This window comes from Sinocyclocheilus grahami, unplaced genomic scaffold, assembly GCF_001515645.1.
Source record: "Sinocyclocheilus grahami isolate Dianchi unplaced genomic scaffold, SAMN03320097.WGS_v1.1 scaffold1190.1, whole genome shotgun sequence".
Taxonomy (NCBI): domain Eukaryota; kingdom Metazoa; phylum Chordata; class Actinopteri; order Cypriniformes; family Cyprinidae; genus Sinocyclocheilus; species Sinocyclocheilus grahami.
In genome coordinates, this window is record NW_015506369.1 from 171,811 (window position 1) to 191,805 (window position 19,995).

The 19,995-nt window shown below is 36.7% G+C and overlaps 1 protein-coding gene across 1 annotated transcript in view; it reads left to right on the forward strand.

Annotated features, from left to right (window-relative positions):
* The window catches only part of LOC107567810 (spondin-1-like), a 197,787-nt gene that overhangs the window by 129,041 nt on the left and 48,751 nt on the right, over positions 1-19,995 (forward strand). The window lies entirely within an intron of this gene.

Sequence of the window (19,995 nt, forward strand, 5' to 3'; positions counted from 1 at the left end):
TTCCTTCTCAATCTTTATATGGAAAACAGGAAGAAAGGAAGGCTCACCTGAGTTGGAGGGTTATGGCCCGAAAAATAACGTTCATCGAGATATTTCGCAACGTCAGTTTCTTCACCCGCTTCACGGCAAGTAAAGCCTCGCCGTAGCACAATCAATAATTTCCAAAAGCTCATCATACGCAGGGCAGGAGGATTGGGAAGGCTCAGCCTCAGCTTCTTTGCCCTCCTCAGACATTTCCTGCTTTTGCTGGGCTAATCCCAGCAGAGCACTGGCCCCTGAATCAGACAATGTTAATGAAATATCATCATTCTCCAGCGGCTCACTCTCGTGCACAGCCGACAATCGCGAAGGGAAACCCCTCTTCAAACTCATCGGCCAGATCCACCTGCGATCCCCACGAGCTCATTCCGTCCCTCAGCAGTGGTGGGTCCTGAATCGCGGGAAGCAGATGGCTGCCCCTCTTTCCTCGAAAAGAGAGACAAACGAGAGCGGAGCTTTTTCCCTTGGAAAAAATGCTCGCAGTGCACTCCGATTGCCCCCTCGGAGGCATCGCGTGCGTGCTCTTCGCCCAAACAAATAACGCATAGATCGTGTGTGTCATCAGATGTTAAACAACGTCAACGCGGATGCACACATCCTTAAACGCTTTGCTAGTGCTCGCCATAATGAGATGAATAGAGACCACAGAACCACAGAAATGCACGCTTCAAACAAAACAGTCAATGAAGACGAAGAAGAGAATGATATGTGCTCCCGGCACCTATTTATACTATACTTTATAGTAGTGACGTCATGGCTGTCGCCGGCCAACGAGTTGGTGTTTTTTCAATGTATGCTTCAGGCACGGGTCACGACGAGACGTCCCCCATAGCGACCCCTAGATGACGCAGTTCGAAGTTCCCATGAAAGGGAAATTCACTTTATCATGTATGTCTGTTCTAAAATAAGCGGTTTTGCTGGTTTTGAATAAACCCCTCCAAATAATTCAGTGAGAAATCAGTCTGAATGTTTTAAAATTGAATCTATATTGTTTTACAAACCTTTTTGTCCAAATCACGGGAGACAACTCGAATGATTAATAAAAGATTCATTGCCCCCCCCCCCCTAATTATTCTTATTTTTATGAACACAGAAATTCTGTTTACACACATTTTGTCTATTTTCTGACTGCTGTGCAGTAATTTGAATGGTTTTCCCCCCATTGACAGTCTATTATTGTGGTGTCATCTATTTTAGCTTGCCCTTAAATTGCATGCAAAAATGAAACAAACTGGTTGTTCAGATTGTATGGATGACAGCCTCTTGTTTAGCTGGGCAGTTCATGGCCAGGATACACTACAGCATAGACCAGGCTGTTAGTCAAAGCTTTGCCATGCTAGATTACACTGTGTGTCCAAACCTATACTTTACTAAGCTTTTGGAACTTTATATCGCAACTTCATGTTAAAGCTGCAGTCCCTTTTTGCCTCTTTGTCGCCATCTCTGTTTGAAAACCTGGAATTGCAGCTGGGTGCGGAATTATCTAGCTTGTGTGGGTTGTGAGTCGGCACAGCTCCAGCGCGGATTAATCTAATGTTCTGAAGAGTATGTGTGGCAGTCAGTTATCGCACCGGTGTGGATATTTACTGTACTTCGCAATCACAGATTCTAGCCTACGTCTTGGAATATGGCCCAAATAAGAATTTTCACCGTATATTGCCATCTGAACAAGTAAGTAACAAGTCTGCCACATTTGTTCTGACCAACTGAGGAAAAAAGCATTAAAATAAATCTCGCTACCAATGGTGATTAAATCTAAAGATCGGTTAGTTCATATCACATCAAACCATTCAAATTATTATTATTGTTATACTTTATTCTCAAATGATTAATGTTAACAACATCACCATTGGTGACTAACAGTATAGTGTATATTAGCGTGTCAATTTCTGCACAGTCTAATCTAATTGTCATACTCTTTTCGAATTTCATACAAAGAAATTATTTTAAACCGAAATGCAAATTATGCTCCCTTCGAACTGGCTGTCTTTAAAATACAAATCTTTGTAATCCCAGGCTATCTGTAATCAGAAGCACATTTATATCTGGAATATAATTTAATTTCATGCACATGTGTTTCATAAACACATAGTCCTTTATGGATTACAATCCACCATCAAAATTATACATTTAATTTTTCTGGCTGCTGTGAGAAAAGGCTATAAACGATTCACCACCTGCAGGATCCTCACATGCAGCCTGGACAACTTCTTTATGTTTACAGACGTGACGTAATGACGCAGTGCCATGCTCGAATTTCCCGTGAAAACCTACCCGTACCACTCAAATTAGAAAACATTATTATAAGCTAACCGTTGTGAATAGGGCTAAAGTAAGGCGATATTTTCAAACACTGACTGGTTATGTATTTGCTCAAATATTGATTTTGGATCATTTTTAACCAAAAAAGTTATGGACTGCAGTTTTAAAAATTATGAAGAAATTATTAAATATTAATGTACTTGCTTTCCATTTAATAACATTGCTGTCTTCAGAAAACAATTGAGATATGAAAGATACCTCATTTGTGATATCTCTTTCTTATGCGCAATTTGCCCAAGTACTGCACCACACATTATGTTGCCCTTACATTAAGCTCAATGTTGTTCTGCAAATTCAGCGATCAATATACGTTTTCTGAAGTATCTTTGCTAAAATGTTTTCATTAGGTTATGAAACGAAAAGCTTTAAATGCATAATGTCAGCTGTAGCTGTTTATAGCATGATAAGTTGATTAATGACCTGTGGTATATTGTGCCATTAAGCCAATAAATCCTGATGATGCTTTTCATTAGCTGTAATAGCAAAGTTGCGGAGAAGAATTGTTTCAACAGATTAGTTTATTTATGTCCTTTTATGTCCTGAGCTGGGTAAATTATATTTGAGAGCAATGCAGTTTGATCTATTGAGACTTGTTTTGATCTCTATGTTGTTCCCAACAAGGGGCACATGGGGACTGGTTCTAGGGAGTACTTGGAAATATTCTGATTCTGCTTTCTTGTGATTTACCATTTTTTAAACAGTAAAATATTTTTTTTAAATATTTGAGCTAAGTATTTGTTCGTTGATTTCCCCCAAAAAGTGTAAACATTGCTTTGCTCTGTTTGTCTTGCTTATTGTGCCCAAGAGCAATAAATATATAAGTCCACATCATGCTAAAAATAAACTATGCTTTTAGCCACAGGTCAAGAGATGTAGTTCCAAACACAAAACCTTGCGATGCTGTTTGCGAATGTTCAATAGAAACACTAACTCGTTGAACTTGCAAAAATGTTTGGCTGAGAGTGCTTTCAGGAAACGCATCCCAGCCTGACACAGCAACACTGGCTCTATGGTGTGAGTTTTGGTAAGGATTTGGATCTGTTTATCCAACCCGTGGCAATGTTCTAGAAATGAAGTGTTTTAGAAACCTATTGCAATTTTATAATTTTGCAATTCTGTTTGGTAAAATGAGTTATGTAAAAAAATTAAATTAAATAAAAAATGTAAATACACACCACTCACTTTTAAGTCTACAAAAAATTAAAACTGTAATATATGAATGTATTAATTTATTTATTCAATGTTTTTTTTTTTAATGCCTTAATGTCGTGTCTCTCTAAAGAAATCTAGTTTAATATGAGTTATTTAAAAGAAACACGGTGCAGGTGTCAATGACAGGCCTCCGTGTCTACATTGAAAACACTATTAGTAACATCTGAATTTCCTGATGCAGTGGGACTGATTGAGGTCATTGCTTATTTGATAAAGATTTCTTCATTTCCATTTTTCAAACCTTGATTAAAGGAGAGAGATAACAAAGAGAGATGACCTCAGGGGCTCTACTAGTGGTCCAAATAGAGGGAACTCTAAATGAAACTGACTGTCATTCGGTGAGGTTTGCTCTGATGCACAGATAGTGTCTGGGGGCTTTCTTGTGTGATGAAATGGTTGCTGATTGAATCTAGAGTGGGGAAAAGAGCCCACTTTCACCAGCGGGAAGAACATCTACGGAACAATAAAATTGTAGATAGCCTTTCAATGAAGTCTAATATTTATAATAGGGTTAGCAGCAGGAAGAAGCTTTGGGTTTTGGTTGATCCGGAATAACGTAAAAAATTCAGCAACCTCTGTTAAGGCTTGTTAATTAACTGAAAATGTGTTAAATATTGTTTGCAGTAGAGGTTCACATTCTTGTGTTATTAAATGATTTATCAAACAATTGTTTTATTCAAAATTATATTTAGAAAACAAAACCAACTGCACTTTCATTTTCAATCAAAATAATTCAACGACACTCCACAAACACGGCTGATTTACTACTCTCTGTCCTCTGCATCTCACTGCTAGCATGTGGAGCATGATTTCATAGATCTGGTTGTGCATTAATATTTGGGGTTTGAAATTCAGATTTCTTTTGGGTATACATCCATGGCGCGGCGGTGGTGTAGTCAATACTGTATTATCTTCTTTGTGAAATTTGAATTCAAATAATCTTTCTGAAATGCTTAAAGAGTGTAAACAGTGTACCTGGGTTTTCTAATCAACTGCTCATCACAGACAATCGACTCTTATTTGAAATATATTGAGACACTCCAAAAATGGCATGCATAGGAATATTTATAATATATAATATTTTAATTTTTACATGAATCCAATATGGATTGGTTTAATCCAATAGCCTAAACAAATAAAATACAATTGTTTTCAGTGCATGGCACAATTATATCTGTTAGGCTTATCATAGGAAAACAAAAACTCCTTATTTGACATATCAAACTGGTGACCCAGAGAGAGCAGTTGTCAATTTATATTGTCGTTTTTTTTTCTTTTTTACATTTGATTATGTCTGCATAATAAATCTCTGCATAATATGTCTGCATAATAAATTGATTGATTGATTGATTTAACTTTTATGCAAACATTTACATTTCACAAAAAAAACTAAACAAGTCTAAACATGAAGCTATTGTTTTGAGCAGGGTTGTCCCACCATATGGAAAGACCACCTGATGTGGAATTGTGTTATTTTATTTATTATTATATATTTGCACCACCTTTGCAGATGTTTATGAACCTAACAGAACCGGTGTATAATTACACAAGAGATAATGATGCAACAAAGCGATACACAGGTGACAATGCGTAACTAAAGAAACTTACGGTGCCCGAGAAGTGCAGAACACATCACAATTCTGAAAACAAAGAACAAATTACAAACGCAAATGCAAGTCTAAAAAACTAAATAACAATTCAGAAAACACAAGAACAATTCAGAAAACATTATAACAAGTCAGAAAACACAACGACAAATCCGAAAACAAATTAACAAGTCAGAAAACACAACGACAATTCAGACAAACCAGAAGAGGTAGGTATAGTTTGAGTCAGTGCCATTGGTTTGGGATTACTCACTGCTGACTGGACGAGATATCTGTCAATCAATGTATACAGGGAAGAACCAGCTGAAGAACAGCAGAGTCGTGGTAGAAAGTTCGGAGATGGTATTAAAGTAGCTCAGTTTAAATGTATTGTATGAATTGCCCTTACTCTGGAATAAAAAATACGGGGTGTATATTTACATTTAGTTAAAAGTGGCAGTAAAACATCAGCTCCAGTGGTGCAGATGGATAAGCGCTTGCCCTTGGCGTTTTGACGCGATCGACCCGGGTTCGTTCCCGCCTTTTGCCGAACTTTTTTTCCCTCCCTTTTCAAATCTCGTATCACATCGTAAAGGCATTTATTTTCAATAAAAATTAAAGAAATAATCAAAAAGTTGAAAATAAAGTATCGGGGAGGGTTAGGTTAGGTGTAGGGAGGGCTTTATTGTACCAATAAGGTGGCATCCATTTAATAATTTAAATAAAAATTATAATTTACACTCAATACGTTATTATTGCATACTGTTTTATAATGTACTACAATACTGAAGTGCAGATAATTGCCACTATTTGCAACAAGTAGTATACTTGATGCAAATAGAAATTCTGCTATTTTAACATAGTGTAACTAGGTATTTGCACTTAATGTAAATAGCATATTGATAAAAATACTGTTATTTTCACTTAGTGTAAATAGAATCCATTGCTAATACGAGATTTGAAAAGGGAGGGGGAAAAAAGCTCGGCAAAAGGTGGGATCGAACCCGCGTCGATCGCGTCAAAAAGTAAGTGACACGCGCTTATCAATCTGCACCACTGGAGTTGATGTACAGCTACTTTTTACTAAATGTAAATATACACCCCGTATTTTTTATTCCATAGTAAGGGCAATTCATACAATACATTTAAACTGAGCTACTTTAATACCATCTCCGAACTTTCTACCACGACTCTGCTGTTCTTCGGCTGGTTCTTCCTGTATACGTTGATTGACCGATGTCTCGTCCAGTCAGCGGTGAGTAATCCCAAACCAATGGCACTGTCTCAAACTATACCTACCTTTTCCGGTTTGTCTGAATTGTCGTTGTGTTTTCTGACTTGTTAATTTGTTTTCGGATTTGTCGTTGTCTTTTCTGACTTGTTATAATGTTTTCTGAATTGTTGTGTTTTCTGAATTGTTATTTTGTTTTTTAGACTTGTATTTGCGTTTGTAATTTGTTCTTTTGTTTTCAGAATTGTGATTTGTTCTGCACTTCTCTGCCACCGTAGAAACTAACTAGGGCACTCTAAACCAAAAGGATAAACTAGAAACAAACATAAAATGCAATGAAAGTAAACACAATCCTGACAGCAACAAGCACAAATACATGCATCAAATTTCTAAATAAATGAATATTTTACAGAATATTGATAAAAGTCTACTTGGTTACAAATTTATAACAAATTATAAATGAACGTAAGTCCAGGCCTAAACACTGCATCTGAAAATAAGACATACAATTTTTCCTCTTTTTTTTTGTAGTCTCTGACAATGAAAATGGAAGCTTAAAAAGGAAAAAACAAACCACACTCACAAATCAGCACCGGAGGCTGTCAGGACTACCCCACATCTTGAGTAACAATGGAGTCACATTGTGTTAACATGAACTGAATTAGCATATTCTCAGTGTCATGTTCAGGGATCAGCATGCAGGAAACCAGAGGTGCTGTGACAGTTCTGTCATGACATCCATATTAAAACTGTGATGTATTGCAAGAACTCTGTGCTTCTAGCTCTCACTGATATAAACAGGATGGTGTGTGTTTCTTTCCCCCGATGTTGCAAATCATACCAGAACATCCTATTACTTTTGATGGACTCTGCAAAAGTACCGTGTTTTATAGGCTGCTTGTATGATTTAGATGGCAGTAGAATGTGAATTAGCTTTAGTCGTACTACTTTGCAATCATTAGGATATGTGTGAAGAGTCCCCAGACATGGTTTCATGTCCAGTTTTCAGTGGTTATAAACTATTGAATCTGATAGTAAAATCAAAGACAGTATGAATTGTAATAGTTGCTGCCTATAACAAAGTAGTCTACGTTCTGCAAAGACTGACGTTTGCTCCGAGTTTGTAGCCATGTTGTCAATAATCAGCTTTCACATTGCTACAGGTGGGCAGTATGTGCATGACTTGTGAGAACAGAAGTGTGCAAAAGCGAAAAGTTGTCTAAAATGTACATGAATGCGATACCATTTTTAATAGCATTTGGGTATACATCCACTAACTTCAATCTTCAATCGTCAATCTGAATTAATCCAATGTGATTTCATATTATGAAAATGTTGTTCCTTTTTGAGGAACACTTCATTATGCTGGGCAACACACATTATCGGAGTGTGATTTGCTTGGGATCCTAGTAGCTTATCCGAGTAGTCACCCAGCAATGCAATTCCAGGATCTTTTACCACAGCATTTCCTATAGTTGAAAAGATTACCAGCCATTTTAATAAGATTGAGATTTCGATTGAGGTGTGTACATGAATGATTTATTTATTTATTTTAGTTTGATTGAGCCATCAATCTGATTATAAATAGATTATTGGGTTGTTGCATGTAAACAAAGCTAATGTTTTTTTGTTCTGTCAGGGAAAAAAAAAGATATCAGACGGATCACATTTCCAGATCATAAAGGCTTTTTTGATGAAAACATGCAGTAACAACTTTTTATTATTATTTTTTTTTAACAAACCCTAGGAACCAGCTAGAACAGTACTTCTCAAACATGTCCTGGAGACCTACCACTGCACATTTTGGATGTGTCATCCTGCCTACTGAGATGTCTTTATCTGATTGATTTTTGAAGGCAGCATAAATGTAATTTTTTTAATGTAATTTTGAAGGCAGCATAATTCTTCACTGCCTATGATATCTCATTATTCTGTGCTGTAGGATATCAGACCGAATCAGACAATCTAAGATTTGGTCAAAACCGAGTTGAGGCACGAGGAGTCACAAAAATTCCACTGAGGCCCAAGACAACAGGATGTCATAAATCAGACCCCAGCCTCTCTGAAGCAAGCCTAAACCTAAGCCCCTGTCACAGAACAGTTTTCAACATTAACACAAAAGAACACATTAACAAGTCCAATTTTGGGGCAAGTTATCAAGAATAATGGTCAAAAGAGATGCACAGCGTGACCGCCACATGGAAACATGTGACAGTGATCACAAGCTTCAAATTGACTTCCTCCACTTTACGACAAGAACAGAGAGACTAAAGTTCCTTAGACATTTTAATCTCTGGTCTTCATACATTCACAGAATGGCACGGAAACTGCCTTTCCATGCACCTAAATGACACTAAAAGGACTGGTGACCAGCTAATAATTGCTATGCATAACTCCATATTATGTATCTAACCCACATGTTTAACCATCATGTCTTAATCATTTATTGTGTATGTATTGTTAATAACTATTGAAGAGCTTAAGGGGTCATATTCATGCTTGGTATGTGTGAGTTTGAATTTTCATGCTTGAAACGTTTCTCCCAGTCAATTCTTGGTCAAATGTATCATATCCTCGTGATAGAAATCATGTCCAAAATCATACTCTACCAGAGCGGGAAAAACGCAGGTCATGTGAATGATGAGATAACAGTTGATTTATGAATGGGAAGGAGAAACATTGCAACACCCCGAGCTACAATTGGTCGAAACACCATTTGGGTGTGTTAAACAGCCTGGTTTAAATACTCAGGACACCATCAAACTGCGCGCTTTTTGGTCTTTTGCCTTTTGCCTTTTTGCGGGTCTGACTTTTTGTGTCTAGCTTTTAGCCATGCGGCTTTTAGCTTTTCACTCCTAGTCATGCTTCTTTAGTTTTGAGCGTGGTCTGGCTTACACGCCAGCTCCTCCAAAACCATGAGAGGAAACGCCACCTGGTCTCATCAAACTTTACAGTGCATTCAATTCCATGACAGTTGAACTAAAAAATTAAATGCCATCTGAGTCAGTCAGTTTGTGTAAACGCATTTTTTTAAATGACTTAAATGATTTAGTTTTATAGTATTATTTTTATAATTAAAATTTCAATTAGTTTTCATCAAAGCTCTCTCTTTTCTGTTGTAGGTCCTTATAGCTTTGTACTGCCTCAGAAGCCTGTACGAAATTAAGCTTAACAAATGCCTTCTGTGAAGTCATTGCCTGGTAGTGCAATGAGGCAACAATTCAGCTGCCTAAGCTCTCGGATGCAGCATAGCAAAAGTATAGCAACATGTCCAGCCATATGTACCAAAGCATCACGTCATGCTTTTTTTTCATGGCACTGCACTGAGGAAAGTAGCATTGTGCTAGGAATTGTATGCAAAATAAATACATAAATAAATTAATAAAATGTATTTATTTATTTATTTATTTATTGATAATGACACAATATAATGAGGAGGTTACATTAATTTTCATAAGCATTATTGTACATTGTTCAAGATTCTAAAGGTCAAATGTTAACATTATCTGTGAGCGATCGCTTGACAACTTTCATCACCCTTTCAAAATTCCTCCTCTGACATTAACTATCTGACATTAACTCTTCTGTTTTCTTTGCTTTTTTTTTTTTTTGCCAGTAAGCGTTTTGTTAGCTGTCAGAATGCCCTCAGCTTCCTGAGTTAAATGGTCCGTCCTCCCAAGAGAGGAGGAGTGTGGATGCTGGCTTTATTGTTGTTGATAAGTGCCTTCAAAGTCCCATGTCTGGGGCCTAACTGTCACCGTTCAGTTTGTCCATCACAAGAGTAGTGGACAGAATCAAGACCTGTGCTCATACCCTACTGCCACTCATAAACTGCTAACTAATGTTTCAATATCTTTCTATATCTGTTTTTGTTACTTTATCATTTTCTGTTTGTTTGATCAGTCTACCTGCACCATCATCTTGGATGCTCATACTCAAGCTAATATAAAACACATGACATTTGCTTCCATTTAGACATACCAATCAATCAAACAGACAAACAAACACAATTTATATCAGTACAATTTTAGCTAGCTTGCTATCAAAAACTTTATTTTAAGGGTGCATTCACACTTGTCATGTTTGGTTCAGTTAAAACGAACCCTGGTGAGATTGCTCTGTTAGTGCGGTTCATTTGAGCATGTGTGAACGCTGCCATCCGAACCCTGGTGCGCACCAAACAAGCGGACCGAGACCGCTGAAAAGATGGGTCTCGGCCCGCTTCCAAACTAACTCTGGTGCGGTTCAAATGATATATGAACGCAACACAGACCAAATACTTCTAAACGAACCAAAAGCAGGAAGTAATGACAAGATGTGACGCTATGTGACATGATTTGACGACACGGTGTAACCAAAATAAAATGAGCAGAGGGCAAACGTGGAGCAACGATGAGGTAAAGTGCCTTTTATGATCTCCTTTTGAGTTTGCAGGTGGTGAAAATAAAATTATATGTACACGCAAGAATGAGCATGCTTAGTCCAGCAGACGGCATTAGGTGTGTTCGACTTAAAGCGGCGCTAAGCGGACCGATTGGTTAATGGGTGCTTTGATATCACACACCCGCAGCACAGCCTTAAGTCTAATGCACCTTTTGTTTGGGGTGTTCGGTGAGTTCCGTCACGATATATACGTCATTCAAGCCAACCAATCAGGTTGTGAACGTATCACTATGCCTTTAGGTTCGGTGTCTTTAGGTTCGCTGTCAAAAATGCCAATGTGAACGCTAAGCGGACCAGGACCAAACGTATAATTTTCCTTTTTGGTCCGGACTAAATTAACCAAACGAACAGGACTACAAGTGCGAGCACACCCTAAGAAAGCAAGTCTGATTAATGAATTCCATATTTATGAAATAAACATTTTAGATGCATTGTCTGGCAATTCCGTCTTACTATAAATGCTCACTGCACCCTCTCTTACTTATCAGTTCAATATGTTATTGTCCCTGATATTGGAAAAAAAAAACTGCACTCTTGCGCATGTTATATTATTTGTTTATCAACATAACCTTTTCGGTATTGACTTTTATGAAGCAAGAATTGTTTGAGAGAAGACATTTGTTGGGCCTGATGCAGTGACAGACACTAAATTCAGTAAACCGTTGCAATTGTATGGCTACAATTTTATTAATTGTAGTAGTTGTTTTTGTCCTTTTTGCCTCTCAGTCAGGAGACTTAGAAGTTACAGTATCTTATACCCTGCCCTTTCCTATTTTCCTTTTTAATCTTCTCTGTAACACTGATTGTTTTCATGCCACTTTGTTATTGATTTTTCAATACCATATTGCATGGGCCTGATATGGCACTTTTCCAAGTGCCTCCCGCCAAGGGATGGGGGAATTTAATGCTCTTGTCTTGTGGCTTGTAAATGATTTAATATGTTTTTAGTAATGCTGGCCAATAAACCTGGATGATCACACAGTTGACGTCAGGAAAAGTTCACCCTTTACCCCTCTTACAACAAATAATGAGAAAGACGCTCAGGACTGTAATGGTAAAGATGGTACGTTATGCTGATGAAAAATTGCATTCTTTTAATGAATCCTAAAATCCACAGCAACCTGCATCTTATGGAATTTAAGACTTAATTTATGATGCTATTGAGTGAGTAAATGCATATGTGCAGACATTCTAAAACATCCCATAAGAAGCTTCCAATTAGAGACAGGGTTTAGTTTGAGCTACTCATCAAAGGTTTCATTAAGGATTAAAATGAGCTGACTGTTAAAGCTGTTTCCTAAGAGATGCATGTTCACCACCTCATACAATTAAAATGATACATAGTATATTAATTTACACTTGAGAACAGGGACGTGGTGAATACATCATATGCATACAGCAAAGGACTGCTAACACAGTATGACTCAGGGACTGTTATTAAAGCAATAGTTCACCCAAAAATCTCATTCACCCAAAGTCACCATTCTATGACATTTTGGATATTTCCCTCACCTAATACATCTGATCAACTCGCCAGCAGGGACTGCAAGACTTGAATTGTGTTTGTCCAACAAGGGAGACATTGAAAGTTTTTTTTATTTTTTTTTTTAACAAATATTGGATTGTGGCATTGAGTGAAGGATGTGTTTTCTCATGTTTATAAGGCATGTGGGTTATCTTGGCCTCTTGAAATTAAAGTTCACTCTATTAGAGGTGCTGCATCTTCTCAGGCATTATCTAAATGTAGATTTTTTTGAGGATATTTGTGTGGAGTCAGTTTGGGCCTCTCCGCACACTTTAGTCATATTTTATCGTCTGGATATTTACATGAATTCCCAGTTTTAAAAGTTTGAACAAGTCTCAGTTCATGTTATATCAGTTTTCGCAAATTTTTTCACTTTGATCAACCTACAGTATGGCACTGTGGTATAGTGTTCCTACAGCGTCAGCTATTGACGAAGGATCACGTAAACTTAGGAGAGGCGCATTTATTTAATGCATATAAAGCCCTGGTTCCCTCAACACATAACTCATGCATAACTCAAAGCACTTTGTTACGGCTGCATCTTCCTTTGAAAGTGATGACATAATATGTCCTTTTGTCCATTTCAACTAAAGTAAAATCTTAACACTGCAGACATTGCATTTTCAATTTTGAGGCCTATCCTTGTATTATTATGACTGTGTGAGTTCCATGCAGAAATGGCTTGTTCAGGTAAGGACTATTCCCAATGCAGCATGAAAAAGCAAGGTCTAGGCAAAAAAAATGGTTTGCTGAGATGGAAGAGCTACACAGAACCCTGATTTTAACACTATCTGTGACTGTGAGCTGGGTTACATCGCCAAAAATCAGTAGCTACCCCCAGTAATGCTCCTGAGGCTGAATGAAAGTGAATACCTGCAGCAAAGTTCCAGTTTCTAAAAGAAAGCTATCTCAAAAGAGTGGAGGCAAAGAGAGGACTGATGATTCATGATTTAATGGATTCATGCCCATGACCCTGTACGGAGTAATGGGTCTCATTCATGAAACATGAGCAGAATTAATTAATCCTTGTAAACCATTCTGCCAACAATTCATTGTGGAAATGCACAAAAGAATGATTTTACAAATGTTTGATTCAGAGGTTTTGCTTGTGTTGTGTGATTGAAGCTTTGATTGTGTAACATATGATTGATTGATTGATTGACTGATTGATCGATCAATTTGTGTATTTATTTATTTTGCATTTGTGCATGCCTATTAATTACTACATCAGTATACAATATTTCAAACAATCAAATAACTGTATGTTTGTGATCTTATAGTCAAATATAATAAATGTAATAATCTCCGAAAAGGCTGTTTGTAGGCACAGGGTGACAAATGGAGATTAATTGAGAAACCATTTATTGCATAGTTTTTGAAGACTTTATATAATATTTTTATATTTATTGATGCAGTCTATTTAAAAGCGTTTAATTAATTTGAATGAATTATTAAACATTTAAATATATACAGTGGGTACGGAAAGTATTCAGACCCCCTTAAATTTTTCACGCTTTGTTATATTGCAGCCATTTGCTAAAATCATTTAAGTTATTTTTTTTTCCTCATTAATGTACACACAGCACCCCATATTGACAGAAAAACACAGAATTGTTGATATTTTTGCAGATTTATTAAAAAAGAAAAACTGAAATATCACATGGTCCTAAGTATTCAGACCCTTTGCTGTGACACTCATATATTTAACTCAGGTGCTGTCCATTTCTTCTGAGCATCCTTGAGATGGTTCTACACCTTCATTTGAGTCCAGCTGTGTTTGATTATACTGATTGGACTTGATTAGGAAAACCACACACCTGTCTATATAAGACCTTACAGCGCACAGTGCATGTCAGAGCAAATGAGAATCATAAGGTCAAAGGAACTGCCTGAAGAGCTCAGAAACAGAATTGTGGCAAACGATACCTCACAGCATGTGTTAAGTGCCATACTCAGACAAAGAAACACCGACAACAGAACAACAAACAGCAGAAAGGAGTTAAGGATGTCTACTACGAAGTATATGTATGCAATGAATATAATGTTAAACATTCAGTATTAACGCCTGTATAGCTGATGTGCGCGAGCTGATAAACAAAGCATGGATTGATTGAGAGTGGATTGAAAACGCAGCAGCGCAGATGCACGAGCTTGTAGAGTGAATATCCCTTTCTCACAGACATCACTGGAAAGTTTGTAGTTCGGTCGGATATGTCAAAAACAAGTAGGTAAAACAATGCAGAAGTTACTTAACGGTAGGGAGAGAGAGAGAGAGCGCGCACTTCTGTTGTGTGATCTTTGATGTTCACTCACTTAGCACACGCATCATTTGGATTAAAACTAAATCGTAAAAATAAGACCATTTATAGGGGCATTCACTATTTATCATTTATTTTCAACCTTAGGCATACACGACTTTCTGGCGAAAGTGAATCTAGCAGCCTGTGTGAAATGCACTAGGCTGTACTATTCTGCACCAGTACAAATACGTGCACGCGTTGCATGTGTTTTGCTTGCTTGAGTGTTTCTGCATTATATGAGTGGCTTTGGAATATAAATCGCAGCATGTTTCAGATGAAAAAACGCGACTTCTATTTCTGAAAATATCACAGTTAGGAGATTTATAATGAGTGGTTCCCTGCATTATTACAGCAAAGCGCATGATTAAAGTACTAAGCTGCTGCAGTGGAGCAGCTCTAATGCTATTAATTTAAAGATGATGTACCACAGAGCAAAAAAATGAACAGTGAAAGTAACAAAAACTTGTAAAATACATTTTAATGGGCATAATTAAGTGTGAAAATAACCAAAGAATATACAGTCAAACCAAAAATTATTCAGAGACCAGATATAATTTTTGATATTTTTTTACTAGTGGGTGCAGGACACTATAGTTCATATCTATTTGATAAATGAAGTTAACCAACTAACATTATACATACTCTTTCGGTTCCTGTACCTAATATTTAAAAAATTTACAAATATTGTAATAATTACAATATAATAAAATAATTACAAAAATATTGGTATCGGTACTCGGTATCGGCAAGTACCAAAAATAAAAGTATCGATATCGGGCGAGTACTGGAAAAAGTGGTATCGGTGCATCCCTAGTTTTAAACAACTACATTCTCGCCTGAAAAACTATTAAAACTACATTTCATGACACAATAACAGTGTTCTTGTCTTAGGACAACTTCGATTTTTTTTTAACCACTTCAAATGTTGACTACTATATTTCATGCACCAATTGTTTAATATTAAAATTATGAAAAAGTTTGAATGAATGATTCAATGACTCATAAGCACTTCACTCATATCATTACTGGATGAATCAGTTTTTTTGAATGAATCTCTTGAATGAATGATTCAATGACAATTTTTTTTTACAGTCACTTGTTCCCACCTAGCACTGTTGCCAACTTAGCAAATTTTAATTTGCTAAATTTAGCGACATTTCAAACTGGCTTTAGCTACTTTCCATTGAAATAAGTTGGCAACACTGCCACCTAGTGGTGCAACTATGCAATCAACAAACGTTATTTGAAGCGCCAGTTACTTTCAAAAGATGACTTGCTCTATTTTGATCGCTACCATAGACATCCATGTATATATCCGAACTATAAACTTTCATCCCAGTGTTTCTGTGATAGTATGAATGACTGTAAGACAGAAATAATACTGTGTAGTTGAAAAGACTGTTTGTTTAGCTGTTTCTTATCTAAACATGCTAACTGTCTGCTCTCTGTGTTAGTGGCAGCACAAACGTAGATTTTAATGTTCCGGTATGATTTTTTTTCAAAGGTTTAACAGATACGGGCAACTTGTTGTCATTTAGAAATTAGATCGCATGGGTGTTTGAATTGAGATCGCAGTCTTTTAATGATTAATTGTGCAGCTCTATTGTCATAGTTCTTCTATGGATTTGGGCATCTCAATTGCTTCTGTCTCTTCATGTAATTCCAGACTGACAAAGTGATGGTGATATCAGAGCACTGTGTGGACCATACCATCTGTTGTATTGGATTCCTTGTTTGTGCAAAAATCTCTGGGTTATTACGAAATTAAAATTTCCTACTGGCACAATAAAGTAAACGATGAAATTAACTGTCTTAAAATATTTGTTTGTTTCGTTGTTTGTTTATTGACTTTTTGAAGCAAATGCCTAAGAAAATAATGTGCCTAAGATTTTTTTTTCCTAGCACTGCATATGTATGCTATATTTATTTTCTATTATTTCCCCAAAAAATATCTGTACTCTTCATATACCATTATTTAGTAGCCCAGTCGCTTCATGTGATATCTCAGGATACTTAGAAACATTACCATTTTGATCTGGAACTGTAATATTCTCCATTTTAGTACCTCCACACTCCACATTATCTGCAATCATTCTGGAATCCCTTTGTGGTTGTGCCCACTGACAACCCCTAAAAGAGGATTTCTAATCCATTTTTTTTTCATCCAGCATGAGTGAACATAATAATGAGACTTTCTTTCTCTGCTGTGCAGAGATGAATCATGTGTTCCCTAAATTAAATCAAATGGATTTTTAAATGACTCAGGCCGGGGCTGCAGATGCTCTCAAAAGAGGTTAGCAGTTCAAAGTGTGCATTGTAGTGTTCAGTTGTGGTGAAGGCAAGACTGCTCTCCATTTCTGTTGGTGTCCTGGCAGCAAAAAAGGAAGGAGAATTAGAAAAAAAAGAACCTCTGGCCAACATCTGGTCATTTCAGAGCCAGATTCCACTCTAAACCTAGTTGATGGCTTTCTGTATTTTTTCTTTACCCTGAATGATTACTTACAATGCTGCTTAATGTCTGTCGAACACTGGGTCTCATTCACTAAGCTTGGGTACACACAAATTCATGTGTGAAATCCGCAAACGTTTTCTGTTTTTTCTGTATAATAGTGCAGATATACAGTATTTGTATGTATAGCTGGCTAATGTGAGGTCTGTAAACTGGGTCTGTATAAAAGGTGTTTATTGAGTTTGAACTGGTTTTGAGGATGACACACTTGGCATTGCTCAAGGATCTGGTGAGAATGCATCTGTAGAGAGCGGCATATGAAGATGTGTGGAGTATGTTTGACGAGAGTGATGAAAGCCTGTGAATGAAAGATTGTACGGAAAGCATGTTTTATGCAAATGACTAACCTCTTGTACGTGCTTATTTAGAATACTCCAAATTCACTAACATAGGACGAAGTTAAGTACAAATTCATGTGCGTACGCACGTGTTGTAAATTAGGCAGAAAGTTTTTGTGAGAAGTCTGAATGTGCATTTAAATAGAAATAATTTACAAATGTATTAATGAATGAGACTCAATGTACTAATACAAAATGGCCAGTCTCTGTGTTGCTACGTGAACTAAGTAGTGCGGGAGCAGTGCCAGATAGGTTATTTAGTATGTTCACATGTAGACAGTGTATGAATTAAAGAAACTGCAGTAACATTGATTTTATGTGTACAGGAGTTCAAATGAACAGAAATACTATGCTACATTACTATGATGATTTCTCTTCCCCATATGATCTTTTCAGTCCATGTAAAACCCATGTACAATGTGCCCTCATCATCAATAAAGACACACATATGTTGATAGATTTGTTTTTTTTTAGAACATAACTATAAAGAACAGGCTAATGCAATGGGACACAGTAGCTACTGACAGTTAAATTACAAAGAGTCACTTCAACTTTATTAAATAATGAAAAAAATATCTTAATAGACCTTAAATATTACGTTGATAACAATCAACACAGAAGAGGTAAAGCTTCATGCTAATGTGGTTGATTTTATGCAACAGACAGCTGTGATTACAGCTGCCAAGAAACTTTAGGAGCTGCTAGGGACCTTTCAGAGCTGTCAAGAACACTGTGTGGTCTCCAGAGAATATACAAGCTACACAATTTTATAGAGGGATGATGACTTAAAGCCTTGTTTTCTATTTTCTTCCTTTTCTATTGGAGTAAGTGATTAGCATGGATATGTCCAGTGCCTGTTGTGTGATGCTTGCCCACTGACAGATGGCTTTTCATAACGTGCAAGAGATTGGTGCTCAGTTTCATGCAGCACACAGAGGCAGACGAGCATTGGACCTTTGGAGGAGGCAGTTATCATTTTAACTGAAAGAATGTCAAAAGTTTGGGGTCATTAATTTAACTTTTATGCAGAAAGGATTAATTTAATTGATCAGAAGTCATAGTAAATACATAAATTTGTTATGTTTTATAAATATTTCTATTTAAAATAAATGCTGTTGTTTTGAACTTTCTGTTTGCAATCACAGGAATAAAATACATTGTAAAATATATTAAAATAATAAACAGTTACAGTTAACAAATTATAGCAATGTTTCATAATACTTTTTTGTTACTGCATTTGTGACCAAGTGCAGCCTTGGTGAGCATGAAAGACTCATTTCAAAAACATTACACATACACACACACACACACACACACACACACACACATGCATATTCAAATATGCATATATATTTTTTATAATTATTTTTATTTTCCCTCATCTGTCCTTCTGGCTTTGTGTTGCATAATTAATAATCAGATTTTCTCTTTGACTAAACAGCAAATAAACCTTGCGAAGAGACTAATTAAAAATGCATTGCATTGTGGTTTCGTTCCTCATTAAGTTGACAATGTGTGTAATGTAACGTGGTGTACCATCCCATGGATTTACCTAATGCTACAGCTGTTCTGTAATATTGTGTCTGTTTAAATGTATAAAATGAAGCCAGTAAATTGAATTTCATTTTGTGCATTATCTCAGAGTAGTTAACGACAAAAGTGTGCAACTTATCTGTTACATCTGTGACTGTGTGTGTGTTGGAGTAATTCACACTGAGATCAGGTGGATGGTCACTCAAGGATGCTTTACTGGGCCTGGGACAAACACGACCAAAAGGCTGGTTAGAATACATTGCATCGATGTTGCATTTCAAGTCTTAGCAGCAGGGAGATTATAGAGACTCTGCTGCTGACATTTTCTCTAAAGTGCACGTGACATAGGGGGCAAAAACCTCAAAATAAAACACATTAAATAAAATAAAACACTAATACAGTCTATTTACATTAATGCAGAGAAACTGTAAACTTAAGTGACCGATATTTTACATATTTTGTATAAAAGACAGAACGGAAATAATGCAGACTTAAAATGGCGCCGCTACACAATTCAGCACGTGCGAGAGCATACAACATGTGTGCTAATAGCTAACATTCAACTATAGCTGATATTATTTTCACACAGATCATGACAAAACCGAACAAAACACATACCTGGGACAAACACGACCAAAAGGCTGGTTAGAATACATTGCATCGATGTTGCATTTCAAGTCTTAGCTAAATGAAATAAACAGAGGTTCGGAGTTCACAAGTAGGGCAATAAACACTTCATTTTATCATTTATAAACTTGGGCTTGAAAACAATTCAAACTTAGTTTTTAAGACGGAGCAATCATTTATGCGACTTACCAGCAGGGAGATAATAGAGACTCTGCTGCTGACGACGTAGCTCCGCCCCGCAACATCATGTGCGCAATGAGTGATGCAACAGCCAATAGGAGTTTTCCCAATTTATGCATGAATTTAACTAATTATTTTAACTCCGTTACA